The sequence below is a fragment of the Apis dorsata genome, unplaced genomic scaffold (assembly GCF_000469605.1).
Source record: "Apis dorsata unplaced genomic scaffold, Apis dorsata 1.3 scaffold_591, whole genome shotgun sequence".
NCBI classification, from domain to species: domain Eukaryota; kingdom Metazoa; phylum Arthropoda; class Insecta; order Hymenoptera; family Apidae; genus Apis; species Apis dorsata.
The window spans coordinates 354,901-371,918 of NW_006263796.1; the positions used below are offsets into that span (position 1 = coordinate 354,901).

General features: G+C 32.4%; 1 long non-coding RNA gene across 1 annotated transcript in view; it reads left to right on the forward strand.

Annotated features, from left to right (window-relative positions):
* Positions 1–17,018, forward strand: part of LOC116186314 — a 27,819-nt gene that overhangs the window by 10,223 nt on the left and 578 nt on the right. The window contains exon 2 of the long non-coding RNA XR_004151277.1: positions 11,103–11,105. This is a non-coding gene — a long non-coding RNA (uncharacterized LOC116186314). The remainder of the gene's footprint in view (positions 1–11,102; positions 11,106–17,018) is intronic.

A 17,018-nucleotide genomic window follows, 5' to 3' on the forward strand; every position in this document is an offset into this window, starting at 1 on the left:
TCTCTCTTCCAAATTAATCAATTATCCAAAAATTATCCAACACCTTTCCTTTTCCTTAAACTTTACAACTTTTGATCTTCCAAATCCTTCATTTATCCAAATCATCCGTACTCCTTTCCTCAAATTTCACACATTCTCTTTCTCGCAATCTACTTGCAAATGCCACGAAATTCAGAATATCATATTCCACCAACTCTTCAGGAAAGAAGCTCGAATTTTCCTTTCTTCAATCTGCCGTTGCGACACTATCGCAATTTCGAAACCTTTAATTCGTCTTTTCATATCGTCTGAACGGCTGTACATTTTATATGAAGCCCAACCCGCTTTACATTTGCTCAAAACGCGCATACAAAACACTTAACGTGATCGAGCTGCAAATGAAACACCACGATCCGTCGTTAACGTTTAATTTAGAGTATCATTGAATTGGATTAACCTAATTGCAAACGAAATTTATCGCGCGCGTTTAAATTGCTATTGCCCATTTTATTACACGCGCCCTCGTCAAGATGCGCGAATATTTTGTACGATATATCTATACGAATATATCCACAGTAATATACCTGTGCGAAAATTGAAAGGGTTTAATGAAATAGGCGGCGATCACGTTGTACAACCTCGAAATATATATATATTTCGTATTTCGATCTATTTCCATTTTTGTTTTACGCTTGTATATAAAATAGAGCGTGTATAGAAAAGACGGTATGTGTTAAGCGATATTCGTTTTAATTAAAATTTGTTTGTAGAATTTCCAGATTTGTTTTTCAAATTCCTCTTTTTTTTCTTTTTTTTTTTTTTTTATGGACGCTTGATTAAAAATTGTATATCGTATTGTTGGTGAAATTCGATCAAACGACTCGCGACTCGAGTGTTGGATAAGTTAATATAGTATTTATTCGTATAAAAATGTTTTCTTCATTCTTTGTGTAGTAATTTTTGATGAAATTTTGAAAACAGTCATATGAAATCGCTATCGAAATTGTTTTATCATAAATAAGTATTTTTGATTTCCTTTCTATAACTATTAATTATCCTCGTGAAATTCACTATACAATGAGAATGATAATTCTTTAACTCGTTTAAAATTTCGTTTTTTGAACGAATTAATTTACGTGATCATGTGAAAGTGACATTATTCCACGCTTTCATTTGATCATGTGTAAAAATCGTCATGAAAAATTTCCACGCAAACAAAATCAATGTGTCTCCCGCTATCGAGAAACGAAACCACGTTTACAACCACGTTTAATCGTTGTGACGGCACACGTCACACTCGAGATGTTCAAAGCCCTAAAACTCGAAGTCGTGCTCGATGTAAAGGCGAGAGGCGCGGATTTCATCCATTCGGGCCAGACGAGATACGATTCACGCGGTGTCTCGAGATTCTTCGCCCTCCAGACACCTTTTCAAGGTGTATGCCACTCATTTCGTGATTTACCCTCCCTGCATTCTCTCACCCTTGCATCGATCCCACCCTTTTAAAGACGATCGTCGCGTACAGAATGATCAAACGAAAGAAATTTTTAAACGGAAGGTCCAAGGATCTGATTGATCGACGACGAAAGGAATTAAAATGTTGGTTGATATTGGAGATTTATTAATACTTGTATTATTTAATAGGAATAAAAATTATCGTTTTTCATCATTTTTTTTCGAAGAGATTGATTAGAAATTGTTTATATTTTTTGTAATTCTGGATGTTAGATTAATCGAATGAGATGGGAGTTTTGGCAATTCGATTTGCATATTCATGCTGTATCGATTATCATTTCTAACTTTGTATGTGTTATTCAAAATTTACATAATTTCCCCATTTGTTATCAATAGAAAAGTCGACGAAAGCATCGAGGCTTTGAAAGACGGTCGTCACGTAGCAGATGTGTTTCATTGGAAAAATAAAGGAGCATGTGTCTGTAAGGTTGTGCAATATATAAAAGGCGATGCTTGGAACGATTTCGAGGAACTTAATTAGCGATGGGATCGAACGTATCGCAGGTATAAAAAAATCAATGAATTAAACACTCTTCTATTCGTGATCACTAATCAATCGTTTCACGATGATCGAGATTATTTATTTTGGAAAATCAATAGGATGCAAACTTCGTCAAGACTTGTTACTTTATCTCTGAAACTTGCACCAGATCCAATCAATAATAATCTCAATATCCAACACCATATCAATTTCATCCCCCTTCGGTATTATTATTACGTCTCTAATAAATATCTAAAATCGATCGATCTAACCTGATCGAATTTGATCCCCGAATTGTCGATATTATTGGCATTACTCTGTTCTGAAAACTTACACCAACCCCAATCAATAATTATATCCAATTCCACGTCCAACTTTCACATCGATCATCGATTTCGATTCGAATAATTTTCTTCAAATTGATCGATTTAATCTGTTACCCGTCGAATTTCTCCATTGCATGTATCTGTATTATTCTAAAAATATTCAAATTCAATCAATAATCATCCCAATCATATTAATTTCTCGTTCTCGATTCCATCGTTATTTATCATTCCTTTCCTTTCGAGTTTATTCTAAAGATTCACAAGAAATCAATAGATAATTAACCACATTAATTTCTATTAATTTTCAAATCGTATCAAACTCAATCCAATATTACTCGTCCTTCTATCCTTCAAAAATTCACTTGAAAATCAATAATCGTCCCGACATCCAACATTCCTCCAATTTCCTCCAATATCATTCAAACAATTCATCCAAAGTTTTCCACGCTTGTTCGATCCCATCACTACTTATTACACGATATTATGATCCTTTTATGCTTGCTAGGATATAAAGCTCGCGGACAGATCGAATTCGTTTCTCGGACGCATTTCCTGGCGGCAATTAATCGTGGCCCAAGTTCGCAAGAGTGGTTGCACGTTCTCGTCCACGCCGGTTAACGTCACCACCGTCCTCCACCACGTTTCTGGCCCCGTTGGCCCGTTCTTCACCGCCGAAATACCGCTTACGTCACCGACCATTGTTCCTCGGAATTCTCGGCCGGCGCATAATTTCCCCTGGTGTTTGCTCGCCACCTTGTGTGCCCTTTCCCTCCTCCCGCAAACGCCTTTCCCTGCCCCTCCAACTTTCTATTCTCGAAAGAATTTTTATCGGTAGTGAAGTTTATTTTGCCACGCGAGATTTATTTGTGTTTTTTTGCAATTTGTTTTGAGAGAGTTGAGTTAAATTAATCCATAACTCTATTTAAAATTATATAAAAGTATATATTTTTTTTTTTGGCAAGAATTGAGAAGTTTTGGAAATTAGAAAGATATATTGGAAATTTGTGTATCGAAACTTTGTTGTTGTTTTGGTTGGAAGAAATATAAAAATATAAAAATGGTTTTATTTTTAGGAAATGACAGATATTAGAATAATATATCTTTCAAATTTATTGACGAATAAATTTATTTAAGAATAGTAACAGGACGAATAAAAGTTTATTTTAATAAATTCGATTCGTCAATCTCTGCTGTGAAAAAAATAATCTAATAATATCACGACAAACAAATCCAATAATAAAAATTGTTAGAAAGTAACTAGTATTATTTTAATATTAACTCTTATTTATTTTTATTTTTCAGGTGTTTTTCAAGTATTAATAATAATCTGTAGAAATAGAAATAGAAAAATATTCTGTTCAAGAAGAAACGAGCAAATATAGAACAAAAAACGATAAAAATTTTATCAACAGAAAAATAAAAAATACCAAAACAGTCTTCTCCAATGTTTTCCAAATTGCACTGCGTGCCCCTGAACGAGCCTATTTTCCCTCGTCTCGATTTACATTCACCCATTGTGCAAAATAACGTCGTGGACACTACCCCCTCTTTTTCCAATCACGATTACGAATTCACCCCCTTTTTACTTTGACCGTCATTTCCCTTTGATCCAACCTATGCACCAGTTACAAAGTACCTGTTCCAGCAATACGTATCTTTTCGAAATCCGAGCGACGAGGACACTCGTTTGAAAAGCAGCATCCCGTCTTTCGGATTTCGCGTTTTCCCAGAAACGCGTTTTCCAATCTTGGATGGACAAACAAGCTGCTTAAAGTTTTCCCCTTTTGAATTCGAATTGATCTGTGATAAAAAATTGTCGTTAATCTCGCGATTGGAATTTTTTCTTTTTTTTTTTTTAAATAAGTAACGAGAGGATCTTTCTTTCCTCGCGAAAGGGAAATATTAAAATATATTCGATTTATCATCGTAATTCATATCGCATGTTTTGTATGTTGAAATATAGAGAATTATATAATTGTTTATTTATTGTTAATTTACGGTTTATATTTATGGATAAATGAAAATTATTTGTAATAAAGTATAAGGAATTTTTTTTTCTCATAAGGGATATGGAATTGTGTGTTGTTAATCCAACATTTTAAATTAAAAAATTAGATGATTAGTTTATAATAGAATTAGAAAACTTATTTTTTTCTTTTAAATAAAAAAGTAGATTTTTTATAATTACATTGAAATATAGAAAGTAATAATTGTAACGTTCTTTGTTTAAAATTTGGAATATTATTAACAAAACGTGTTTTTTTTTCGTCAGTTAGTGAAAAGTTTTTAATAAAGAAATCAGCAACGTGGCTTCATCGATGTTTCGTTCTTTGTACATCGATTAAATCTTCGTTTAGTTTAATTTAACGCCGTATATTTCGAGTGGAATTGTTGAAAAAGAATTTGATCCGATTTTATTTTATATTATCTGTTATTGTAATTAAATTGATTATAATTATTAATTTTTTAATCTAAATGCATATCGAGGAAAATACATTTATTAATATTATATTTAATTTCACACGATTATTTCTTCATAAATCTTATCAAAGATAAGATCAAAATTCAATTATTATTATTGGATCTAAATTACGATTAATTTATTATAAATTCTTATTACCATTATTCGTTTGTGCCATATGGACCATTTTTCGATCTTCGATAAAATTTTCACGAAACTTCATGAACGGTTCATATATAAAAGGTCACATATCAAGTTTAAACGAAATTGGCTCAATGATTGGGCTGTCAGAAGCGTACGGTTGAAGAGAAGAGATTATTTAAAAAATTTCGTGACTTTATTTCATCACGATAGGGACATTTTCAAAAGTTTCATAAAAGAAAGATTAATATAAGTATCTTTTTCGATTAATTGAATTTCAATAGAAAAAAAAAAAAAAAAGAAAATTATCAATATTTTGATAATAACGATAATCATAAAATAAAATGATAAATATGAAAATTGTAGCGTGTAAACGATATAACATTTCAACAATTTTGAACAAATTTGTTATGAGAAAGGGAAAAATATCGTGTTTTTATTTTTTTATTTTTTTTAAATAGATTATTATCTTTCTAATGACTTCCACGTTTAACGATTATAAACATGGAATATTTGCGCGTTAATTTGCACGTTTAACAGAATTTAACAGAGAAATTATTAATAGAGGTCTGGCTAAACATAGAGCGGATATAATTCCATAGATTTGGAAACTGGGATTGTTGTATTCATCCCAGGATGTTTGGAGATGGATTACTGATTACACGTAATTATATGCTCTTTCTGACAAGTTTATCACGAACGAGGATAATCTATTTAAAAGAAAAAAAAAAATATCTGTTAACGACAATTTTATTTTTCTATAATAAAAAGATCATTCAAGATTTTCATTAAGATAATTCATAGTTATGCAGCAATATCCAGCAGCAATCTTTGCAATCACATACTCAGAAAGGATAATAATGCATGTATTTCACATGCATAAAAAAATTTCGAGATGAAACATATTGTGCAATAAACGTTTAAACGTTTAAACCTGATATGTAATCTGTTTTTATTTAAATTCAACCAGCCAAAACAGTTCCACATTCCGAGATGAGGAAATTTAACTTTCGCGATCTGGTAATAAAACAACAAACACAGTTTTAATTAATATTAACGCACGGTCAATTGCTCTTGGAAATTGTAAATATGTCATATATTTGTCACGTTTAAAACGAAATAATTTTAAATATTTAAATTGGAATAAATTTTTGCTAAAAGTGCAGAAAAGTGTGGTTTCGAAAATTTTAGAAAATTATCGCTTCGATGACATTTTGGAAACGTCAAACTTAAATTTCAATTGAATCCTTATGATCACGTGATTATTTATTCAATTGCATTCGAGTATCGCGTCAGCCATTGGAATATCTTTGAAAAATTGCGCGAAAGTTATAAATTCCTTTGCTATATACAGCAGATTCCAATCATTTAAGATAAAATCGTTTAACTCATCAAGAAAAATTTGAAAACAAACGTCAAAAATAATAAATTTCAATGAAATTACGGGAAAATTTCGTACGACTGATAAACTTTTTCAAACCAGGTTTGAATTCGTTTCGTCTCTACGCAGAGAGAGAGGCCCATGCATGTTCCAACACGCGGGAACGCGAGGCAATATGGAACACTCAAACAGAAAAGCCACTTCGATGGGCAGGATGGAACTTTTTTACGAGGCTGATTCCGAACATATCTGTAAATATTGATTTATTTCTTCGTAAATCGTCGCTGCGGTTATAAAGCTTTAGGATAGTTTGAGATGAATTTGAAAGAACAATAAACAAAACTGTTAAATGGATCATCGGTGTCAAAAAAAAATTTGAAATATGAAAATTGCTTCGTCCTCAAATATGGATCGATTTAAACCAAATACTACTCGATCAAAAATCGTTTGTTGATTTTTATCGAAGATCATTTATAAATTTGCATATGAGGAAGCAAAAATCTATATCCAAAGGAATTGAATAAAAATATATTCTTATTATTAAACAAATTATCAAATCCAACTCTTAAATTAAAATAACACACACGATGGAAAGTTCCAGAGCGTGAAGCTAATATTTGTTTCAGGGGAAGGAAAGTATCATTTGAAAACATTTGCATAATAAGCAAAAAAGCATAGAAAATTCTACGCGAATAAAAAAAGAAAAAATTCCTTTCATTTCTCGCGCGCAAAATATAATAATGTAATCAAATCAAAAATCTCCAAGATGATCGAAAGAAAAAGAATAGTGAAGAAAATCGAACACACTTTCATTATCCTCTTCAGACGATATTTCACATTCTTGTCTATTCATTCAAAAACCACCAACAATCGCAAAGAACAGGAAACACCATCATATTCCATGAATATTCCCTCGTATGAGGCTAATTTTCACGGACTTCGACGAGAATAAAAGACTCTTCGGATACGAGAGGCGACGAAATGACTAAAAGAAAACCAAAAAAAAGAAAATTTTATCCAGTACACACAGAGAGAGAGGAAAGGGTGTATTGCGACCATTTTCTCGAACTGTTTTTCCAGATCATCGTGCACAACCACCGCTCCTTTTGCGCCCCGTTTCTATATAAAAGAGAAGAAAAGAAGCCGTTGTCCTCCCGCCGTGTTAAGCGGTTATTTTCCAATCTGCTCGCCGATATTGGCTTTATTACGTCCCTTTCCTTCGTGTCCACCCTGTTCCCATCCCCTCCACGCCACTCCAACGTGGTTTCTTGCGCTTTTCACTCATCTTCATTGTCGGCGTCCCCTTATTGCCACCGTGGAAAAACCGTGGCCTCTCCTCGTGGCCGTGTAATGGCGTGTAAACGGCTTTCCACACACATACACACATACATACACACACGCAAACACACCACTCAACTCGATCGTGTTTTTTCGCCGACTGGAAACACGAAATTGCTCGAATATGGACCCGCGCCCTCTTCAACCTTTAACCGGAAGAAACAGGCCATCCGGCCTTTTTATCCGTATCCGAGGACCAGCGGTGCGGTTTTAAACTCGGTCGTGTAAGGGGCTGTTTATGAAATATATATTTCATCATTTAGTCGCGCTCGCTTGGTTTGATTTGTGGACCACGGTTTTTCGGAGTCTCCACCGGAGAGGGGATGATTTATACTCCTGGTATTTTTACACGAGGAAAGGGCGGGAGGGGAGAGGGTTAATGAAATCCGAATGGGCTCGAGCGTGAGGAGACTCGTTTAATTATATATTAAAAATATAAAACTCGGTAATTAAAATGGGTATAATTCTGTGGATTGGGGAATTTTTAGAAATTGTAAAGATATTTGTGGATGATTTATTAATTGTTGTTATTCTGTTATCATAAAATTGAAGTGTATATTTTGTTGTGGATTTTTTTTTAAATTTTAATAAATAGGTTAGATATCGAATATAATGAATTTTATCCAACACTAATTGTAATTCGATGTGTTTTTTTCCTTTTTCGGACGTGGAGAAAATTTATCGACGAAATAATATCATAGTGATCAGCAATTATTTCCATTCGCCGAACGATGATGCATTGGAAATTATCATTACGAGTGATTAATTATTCATCCTTAATTATTTGAAATCCATTTAACTCCATTTAACTTCAACATCCACTCGCTGTAATATACCACGATCTAATAACCGGTCGACTATTTCCAACCGCAAGGTATAATATTATAATTTATGCAAATATTCTATTCTTGTTGAAATTCCTATTTATTCGTTTATATATCGTAGAATAATAAGTAGTTTGCCATGATAATGGGATGGGATTTAACGAAAGAAAAAAAACGAAGAAATTGAATTTATAAAATTTTATAACGTTTTGTGTTGACACAATAATTAATTTATTATTAATATGTAGTGATAACAATTGGTGAGAGATTTCAGGAATATATTATACGTACATATAGGGTGTAATGGTTTATTTCATCTTCAATAGAATCAATGCTTATTCAATTGGTATATAACAGTAAATTTATATAACACTGTGCTTATGGTCAAATGAGGAATGTTTATCGGATGGAACTAAAATTTCATGGATTTCTATTACAGAAACATTTCTATTACTCATTTATATTTTGCAATTGAATGTTGTATTCAGAGATTGTTTCATTATACACGTTTTTAATTAATGTAACGTAATTAGATTATTATCAAAATTTAAATTAATTATTGGTTAATCAATTGACTATATATAGTTATTGGATTGCAATTTAACAATTAGTTTACCATAATTATGGAAATTGATAGGATGAATCATTGCTTTATGGGGATAAATGTTTCCAAAATTCTTTCCATTATTCGCAGGATTCTTTTATTTCGATTGCAAAATATATATTTAATTCAAAAGTTAAGAAATAGTATAAAGAAAGTTGAGGATATAAGAAAAAATTGTAGTAAAATGTTCGACACGAATCTCAATAAAATTATTATAAATTTACAGTTTAATCGCAAACAAGGGTGGAAAGTTCCGGCATAAAGAATAACAGCTTCCCTGAGTTTCGTATCGCTTACACCTCTTCAAAACTTATCGAAGGTACGAAAAAAGAAAATTTCTTAAATATACATCCAGCTCTCTTTAACGAAATTTAACAGAAACAATCCACTTTCAGCATTTTATTTTCACTTTCACAATAATCAAACTTTTTTCCAGTGGCTTCGAATCACATCAGAATTAAATTTATTATATCCCATAAATATAAAGTTTAATTTTTGTAATTTTAACTACAATTAGTCTTCGAATTCCAATTTCTATAATGTACAAAATTTCGCTTCCAATTTTCCAAGTAAATATCCATCATTCGTTACGTACATATACCATATCCCCATAACATTTTTTTCACTTATTCATTAGCATGAATCCACGCCCCGAAGTATCTCGATATCATCCTGCGCGGCGGAATAATGAAACGTGACACGTTTTCATACATGCATGGCGAGGCATAAAAATGCAAATGGAGGAGCAACAGACATTCCCCGATCGCCCGGCCTAGGCCAATGTCCAGTGTTTCTCGCCCCTGTGGCCGACATCCTCCCGGGGCCTCCAATTACGCGGCTATTACTTGGATAATTAATAACCGATATCCAACAGCGGCACGCACACACCGGATAACCGGGATTTCCAGCGAATTATACATGGGCGAGGGCTCAATGCGCAACGCGATACATTATGGTCCCTGGTTGATTTAAGTATGCAAAGACTATTCGAATTTTCTCTCTGTTTCGTGGCCGGATATTGAGTGTTTCGGATGTGCACGGCGAATCGAATAAATTCTGTAGAGAAAGGGAACGCTACGCCGGGGGAATCGAATTATATATATATATATATTTATATCGATTTATATATGTATATTCTTGTTAGATAGTTTTTTTTTTTTTTTTTTTTTTTAAAAAAGGGGGGGGGGAAATTTTAAAAAAAAAATTACAACCAAAATAAATTTCAAAGGAAAAAATTTCTTCCCAAAAAAAAAAAATTTCCCCCCCTCCTTCATCAAAAAAAAAAAAAAAAAAACTGGCTAGCAAGAATATACATATAAAAAGCCATAAAAATATATATATATATATATTTATATCGATTTATATATGTATATTCTTGCTAGCCAGTTTTTTTTTTTTTTTTTTTTTGAATAAGGAGGGAGGGAAATTTTCTTTTTTTGGGAAGTAATTTTTTCCTTTGAAATTTAATTTCGATGTAATTTCATTCTTAAAATTTCCTTAATTAATTAGGATGTTAGATGTTAGATTAATTAGGATGATAGATAATTAGGAATTGATCGAAATATAAATTATAGATCAAAATACCAAATCCACTCGTAAGAATCAGGAAGATTCTGGTTTTATAACTGAAAATTGGTAGAACTAAAGCACTCACATAAGAAATTGAGGACTTTATTTAACGATGGGCTGCTAGTTCTTAAGAGCTATGGCAAATTGCTTTTCTTAGCAGCAAAGCTTAAAGTTTTATAACCGCTTGGGAGAAAAACGTTTTCCTAATATCAGTAAGACTCTTTCTCTTTTGATGCTCGTGTTATCTAAGAAAAATCTTCATTATTTTTACGGGTATGTAATAAAACAGGAAAATAATAATCGTATTATATTGCAATTGTAATTGTGTTTTGTAAAATGTAGATTTTTAATTATAGAAGAATAATTATTGCGTTAATAAGAAGATTGTATACGCGAGTAACGAAGATACGAAACAAATATTATTAATCGAAGGATTGAATCGTGAGTCACGATTGTTGAAATCGATTGTTGAATTTATTTTAGGACGTCCAAATGCAAAACAATTAATCACATTTCGTGTAAATTCGATAAAACAATAATTCGTCCGTAATAAATAATAATAATAATAATGACGAAGATAATGATAAAAAATTCATTTTATGACAAACTGACACAGAATTGCTATGTATATCTGGAAAAAAGAAAAGAAAATAGTTCAATTTTCGTAAATAACAAGCGACGGTAATAATCGATATTTTCACAAAAAATATCTTATAAAAATTCCAATTTTGATAAAAAAAAATTGATGAAAAAGCTGCTTTGAGAGTATGAAAACTGTGAAATTACAGGAACAGGGAATATTATTATTTCTCTACGAGAACGTTTTCCATTAAAAAAAAAAAAAAGGTGTCACTCGATTAAATCTCACTCATAGCAATAACGTTTGAGCCTGGTATTCTGTCAATATTTGGTTACAAATGGCTTATTACGGAATTATCTCTTGGCGGAATGACACGTGGGGCTGAAATTTCACGTATCATGCTCTCTATGTATACAGGCACGAAAGTTGTCTCATAAAATAGAGAAATATTGTCTTTGAAGCGAAATCCCGTATCTCTCGTCCCGTTTATGTTTCACGAATTTTCCTCGTTTCAAATCGTTCGAAGCTTACTGGAAAACAGCCAACGGAGATAAAAATTTAAATGAAGTTTGTTAGTTCGATGCTTATTCGAGTAAATAGTGTAATTTCAATGAATTATACACCGTGTATTGCGGCACCCAGTTGCATTGTTTTATAACTGGTCGCCCTTTCTCGTTGTAACGAAAAAACACGCGGAAGATCTATGTTGATTTTTTTAATTTTTTTAAAAAGAAAGTCGAGGAGACTTTTTAGAAGGAATAAAATAATACGTCGAACTCGATGTTTTGCGTGGCAAGTTCAATCACATTCGTTTCTTCTTTTTTTCTTTCTTTTTTTTTTTTTTTTTTTTTTTTTTTTTTTTTTTATTTTTATCATCGCACAAGTTTCTCGACTTATGCTACATTTATAAATGTCTCGCAAAGTAGCAAGTTTTCTGGGTCGTATCCTTAATAAAGCAAAGTGTTGCGAAGAATCGATCCGCACTTATGATAGAGATATGCACCACTATTTTAGACGAAGATGCACTTACACTTTTTCGAAGGTTCATTATCGCTTGATGAAAAAAAAAAAAAAAAAAGAAATCAAAGTTCTATAGAACGATAAATCCTTTCGCCGTAATCTTTCATCGAATAAAAATAAAAATAGTATTATTCGCGAACGAGAATTCGTTGAGAATTCTTCGCTCGATAAATTGAAATAAACGGATGGAAGGTGGATCTTGTTGGAATAGCAAGTGTTGTTAGCATTTGATCTTCTGGATTCTGGAACAAGAATTAAGATTCTAGAACGTGCACAAGGATGATCTTAAAGGATTTTTGGATTAGCGAAATGATTCTGTCTTAATTAGGATCTCGCTGGTGTAATCTGGTATTTAATACTACAGACTAATCAAACAAGAATGTTCTCGTGGAATATACACGTTGAAAATAAATTTCAAAAGAATATCAATTATTTTATACATCAAATTAGGAATATTTCACAATTTTTTTCAAATCAATTTCTCCTTCGTTTAATTTTTATTTTTTCTTATAAAATTCAAGCGACGTCTTGAATCACCTTCGTCACTAAAACATCAACAACTCCATCGAATTTATATGACAACTCGGTTAAAAATAAATTAAAAGAATTGATCTGGAACGCAAAATATTTTCTATATTCGAATGACGAGTTGATAAACTCGTCTTTCCCGCGTCGTAAATTCAATAACTCGTTCCATAAACCCCCTATAAAATACAACAACCGACATTTCGCGCAAACCTTCGTGGTCACACGTCACCATATTTTCGCTTCGTCGTTGCGAAAAATCAATTGCAAATGATAATCCCGCCAAAGAACGTTATCGATCCCGGCAATAATTCGGCATATTCGGGTCCAATGCGATGGTCTTTTTCCCTACCTCTCATTTTTTGAAAATTCTCCACACGCGGACACGCGTGTGCAATATCCATTCCGCACGCTCGTGAAACATTAAATGCACCGTGAAAGCCCGCCGGATTATATTTGCATGTATTATCCCGCCCAGAGAGAGGAGCCCACTTCCTGTCGCGGCCATCGCATCTCTTGACCCGTGACATCAAAGGCGCAAGAAAAACTGACGAATTTCGAAACTCCTCTCTCCGGATCCGGTCTGTCGATGATCGTTTGCGTGTTTGTTTTTTTTTTATCTTCTTGAACGAGGGAGAAACGTGCACACAGAAAACTTTTTTTTTTTAAGCTTTTGTTGTCGCGTGGAAGATCGACTTTGAAGAATCGACTGTGTGGATGTCGTAATTTGTAATTTAATTTTAGGTAATTTTTAGGTTTTATGGAAAGGAGATGAAGGAAAATTATTCCAATTACGTAGGAATTGAATATTTTTCATTGAAACAAAGGAATCTTGGGTTATAAACTTTCCTCTATTTAAACAATTAATAAATATCAAACGTTTATAAGGATTTGAATATAGGTATATTATATTTAAATTTTGATCTAAAAATATATTGTATCGGTATTATTATACTGATAAACGAATATTGCTGACGTTTTAATATCAGCAAATTAATGGTATTCTAATAGAATTAATAATTTATTAATTTTAAATCGTTTATTAAAAATTTATGGACAACGTGTGTAAATTTAATGTATTCGATAGTTATTCGTATAGGAATTAATCTTTTCGTTAGTTTAAAAAAATAAAATCTTTTTTCTAATTTTATAAAATTTTTAGATATATTTTTTAGTATTTTGCTAATCTTAAAAAATTTTCCAATTATTTTTGAATAACAATATTTATACGGATTCGATTATCCTTATTTATAATGGTGAATAAAATTGATTAAAAATTCGAAAAGTCAACATTTTTTAATTTTTTGTTTCTTAAATTTCGATACAAATTATGCGTAGAAGATAATTCTTTTAAACGCAAAACGTTGGAACGACACCTCCTGTGCGTCGATATAATCAATCAATATTCGCGAAAATCGATCGAGCTGTTTCAGTTAAAATCTGCTTAATAATGGAATTAAAGAGAATAGATTATCTCGTCAATGTCTTGCCCTGGTTTAATTTATAGCTTTTCACGCGGTTCGTAATTAATATTCCACAAGGCCATTCGAATTCTTTCATTATCATCTTTGAAACATTCATAAAATTAGAATAGTGGAATATTTATTTATTGATTTCTTTTTTTTCTTTTTTAATTCAAGAAAATTCGATCAATAAATGTATGAAATTAGAAATTTGACAAAACAAATATATAATATTTAATATTTTTTTAAATATATAAGAAACAATCTAGTCTTTATCTAGTTTTATTAAATTCGGCTTTGGAAAAGTTAAAGGTTGGAGAGGATATCGAGAAAGTGATCATGAATATTCCACCTGTATTAAAGAGAATGAAAGGTTATGCAAACACAAAGGCACTTTTTCCACGAGATATAAGCACCTTTTTGAAATCCTTTAGATTTTTATTTTATGAAGATATCCCCTCGAGGATCTCGTTCCCCCGTGAAGACACTTTGCGGTAACAAAATTCAAAATACTTGAAGAATTTTTTAATACCCTTGAAGAGGTGGTTAAAATTGTTGCTTGTGTTTATTAGCATTTCATAATTCTACTTGTTAAACGTGTTTATTATTAATGTAACGAAAAAAGGTTAAACTATAATTGATCGTTCATGAATCGTGTATTAAAATATAAAAGCTTTGCAATTTTAAAAACTTGATTAATTATTAAAAAACAATCGATATAAATCGATAAAATTTCAAATTCAACAAAAGTTTAATATTTTTAGCAAACAAAATCTTTCTTTAAAACCTTATTCTCGTTCCTAAAAAGAAAGAAAAAACCAAAATGAAAAATATTAAAATTTCAGAAACGTAATTTCTAATTTATCGTCATATTGAACATTATTCGATGATATAATTTTCGATGTAAAAAATAAATTATATTTTCCCTGTCGAATCGAACGAAAAAAAAAAAAAAAATCAAGAGAGGGAGGATTCGACAGGGAAAATTATCGGAAATATTCGAAGCATCTCGAAGGATTCGCGTGCCTGCGAAAAATGGAACCGGTTACGGCGGTACAAAAGGATCGTCCATTAAGAGTGTGAACAAACAGAATTCCGATATGATCGATCCGCCGTTCCGCGCGGAATAAAATTTGGAAAATTCGAAATTTTCCAGGGATGGCCGCCACTGTCACGGCCTGGCGCTGCATAATGGGCCGAAGTGATTTAGCTGCGGGTATAAATAAACGGCGGGCGCAGGTTTTAAAGGAGCCGTTGCCCGAGGCCGCGTGATGCTTTATGCCGCAACTTTCCATTCTAAAAAGTTTATACGCCGTTAATCCAAGTGAGCCAGGAATGCAACGATCAACCGCGATTTTACGATTTCAACCCCGTTTTGATCGCACCCCGTATCGTATCGATCAACCCCGACCTCTTTCTTTTTACGACAAATCTCTTGGAACGGGTAGAAACTTTTTATTTAATTTATTTGAGTAAGTATTAAGTGACGTTATCGTGTGAAGCTGGTGTAATGAATTTTGAGATAAAATATGGTAGATGGTGATGAAATGAAATATGTATGGTATGTATAAAATTAATATTTTTAATATTGTAGATATTTCCTTTGTTTTGTGGTAATTAATTTTTTTGTTTTTGTTTCCAAGATTATCAAGGTTTAACAGATTAATCGAGGTAATAAACTTGCTTAAAAAGAAGCACTTTTTTTATTTAATGAAACAATAATTGAAAATATTCTGTTATAGATGATTGTTGACTTGGGATTTATATTTATTTATTCTCATTCGCGAATGAGAAATAAAATATTGTAATAAATGTTACTGAAATATACGCGAGTTTGGATTTAAAAAAAAAGGATTTCGAATATATCGATCGATTATCTCGATTCAATCAAAAGTTCATCATCTACTGATCCTCTCTTCCTTCTCTATTTGAAAGAATTAGCAATGGGAATCGATGGAAGCCGTATGTATACCAAGTTATAAATATGCAAAGTTTGGCAAAAAATTAATTCAAGGTGGTTTCATATATGGTTCCTGAATATCGTTCTTTAGATCCGTTTCTCCCGTTTCAATATGCTAATTTCCCTATAGATTTCCGATACTATGTATGTTAATATATTTATTCACTTACTCCTCTTGAAACGATAATCACCCCGAATCTTTCATCCCCTATCCTCAATTCTTCAATTCATAATCATTTACAAACTATTTCTTCCACGAGTTATTCAAACCTTCAAATCTATATTTTACCCTCCAAAAATAACTTATATCAATATAAGACCACGAATGAAATTCAACCTTTCCCCTTCCCCAAAACAAATGCTACTCTCAATACAATTATTTTTCTAACAACGTTTCTAAGAATCTAATTTTAAAAATTTAACACAAACAACAATTATTTTTCTCCACAAAGATATCCACAAACATATACATATCCACGATTCTCAGACAGTTTACAACACTCTCCCTCTCCCTCTCTCCCACGCGTTATCCAAATCCGATATCTCCTCGAGAATAGATATACCAAAAGACCATCGACACACCGACGTAACATGCAATTCCATCGCGGCAAACATTGGCCAGTCCCTAAAATGGAAACAACGGAATACACTACTGGTAAAATCGGTAAAATCGGCCGACGGGAATTCGCTCACTCTGGAAAATAAACCGAACCCAGGAAGCCCAGGAAATTCGAGTCACGTACCGGTTAAATCCCCGAAAGCAAGATTTTAATTAATCTTAGCGCTAGGCCCCTCCTCCCCACCCCCTCCCCCTCCCTCGATCTATACTAACCGTTTTCCACGCTTCACGC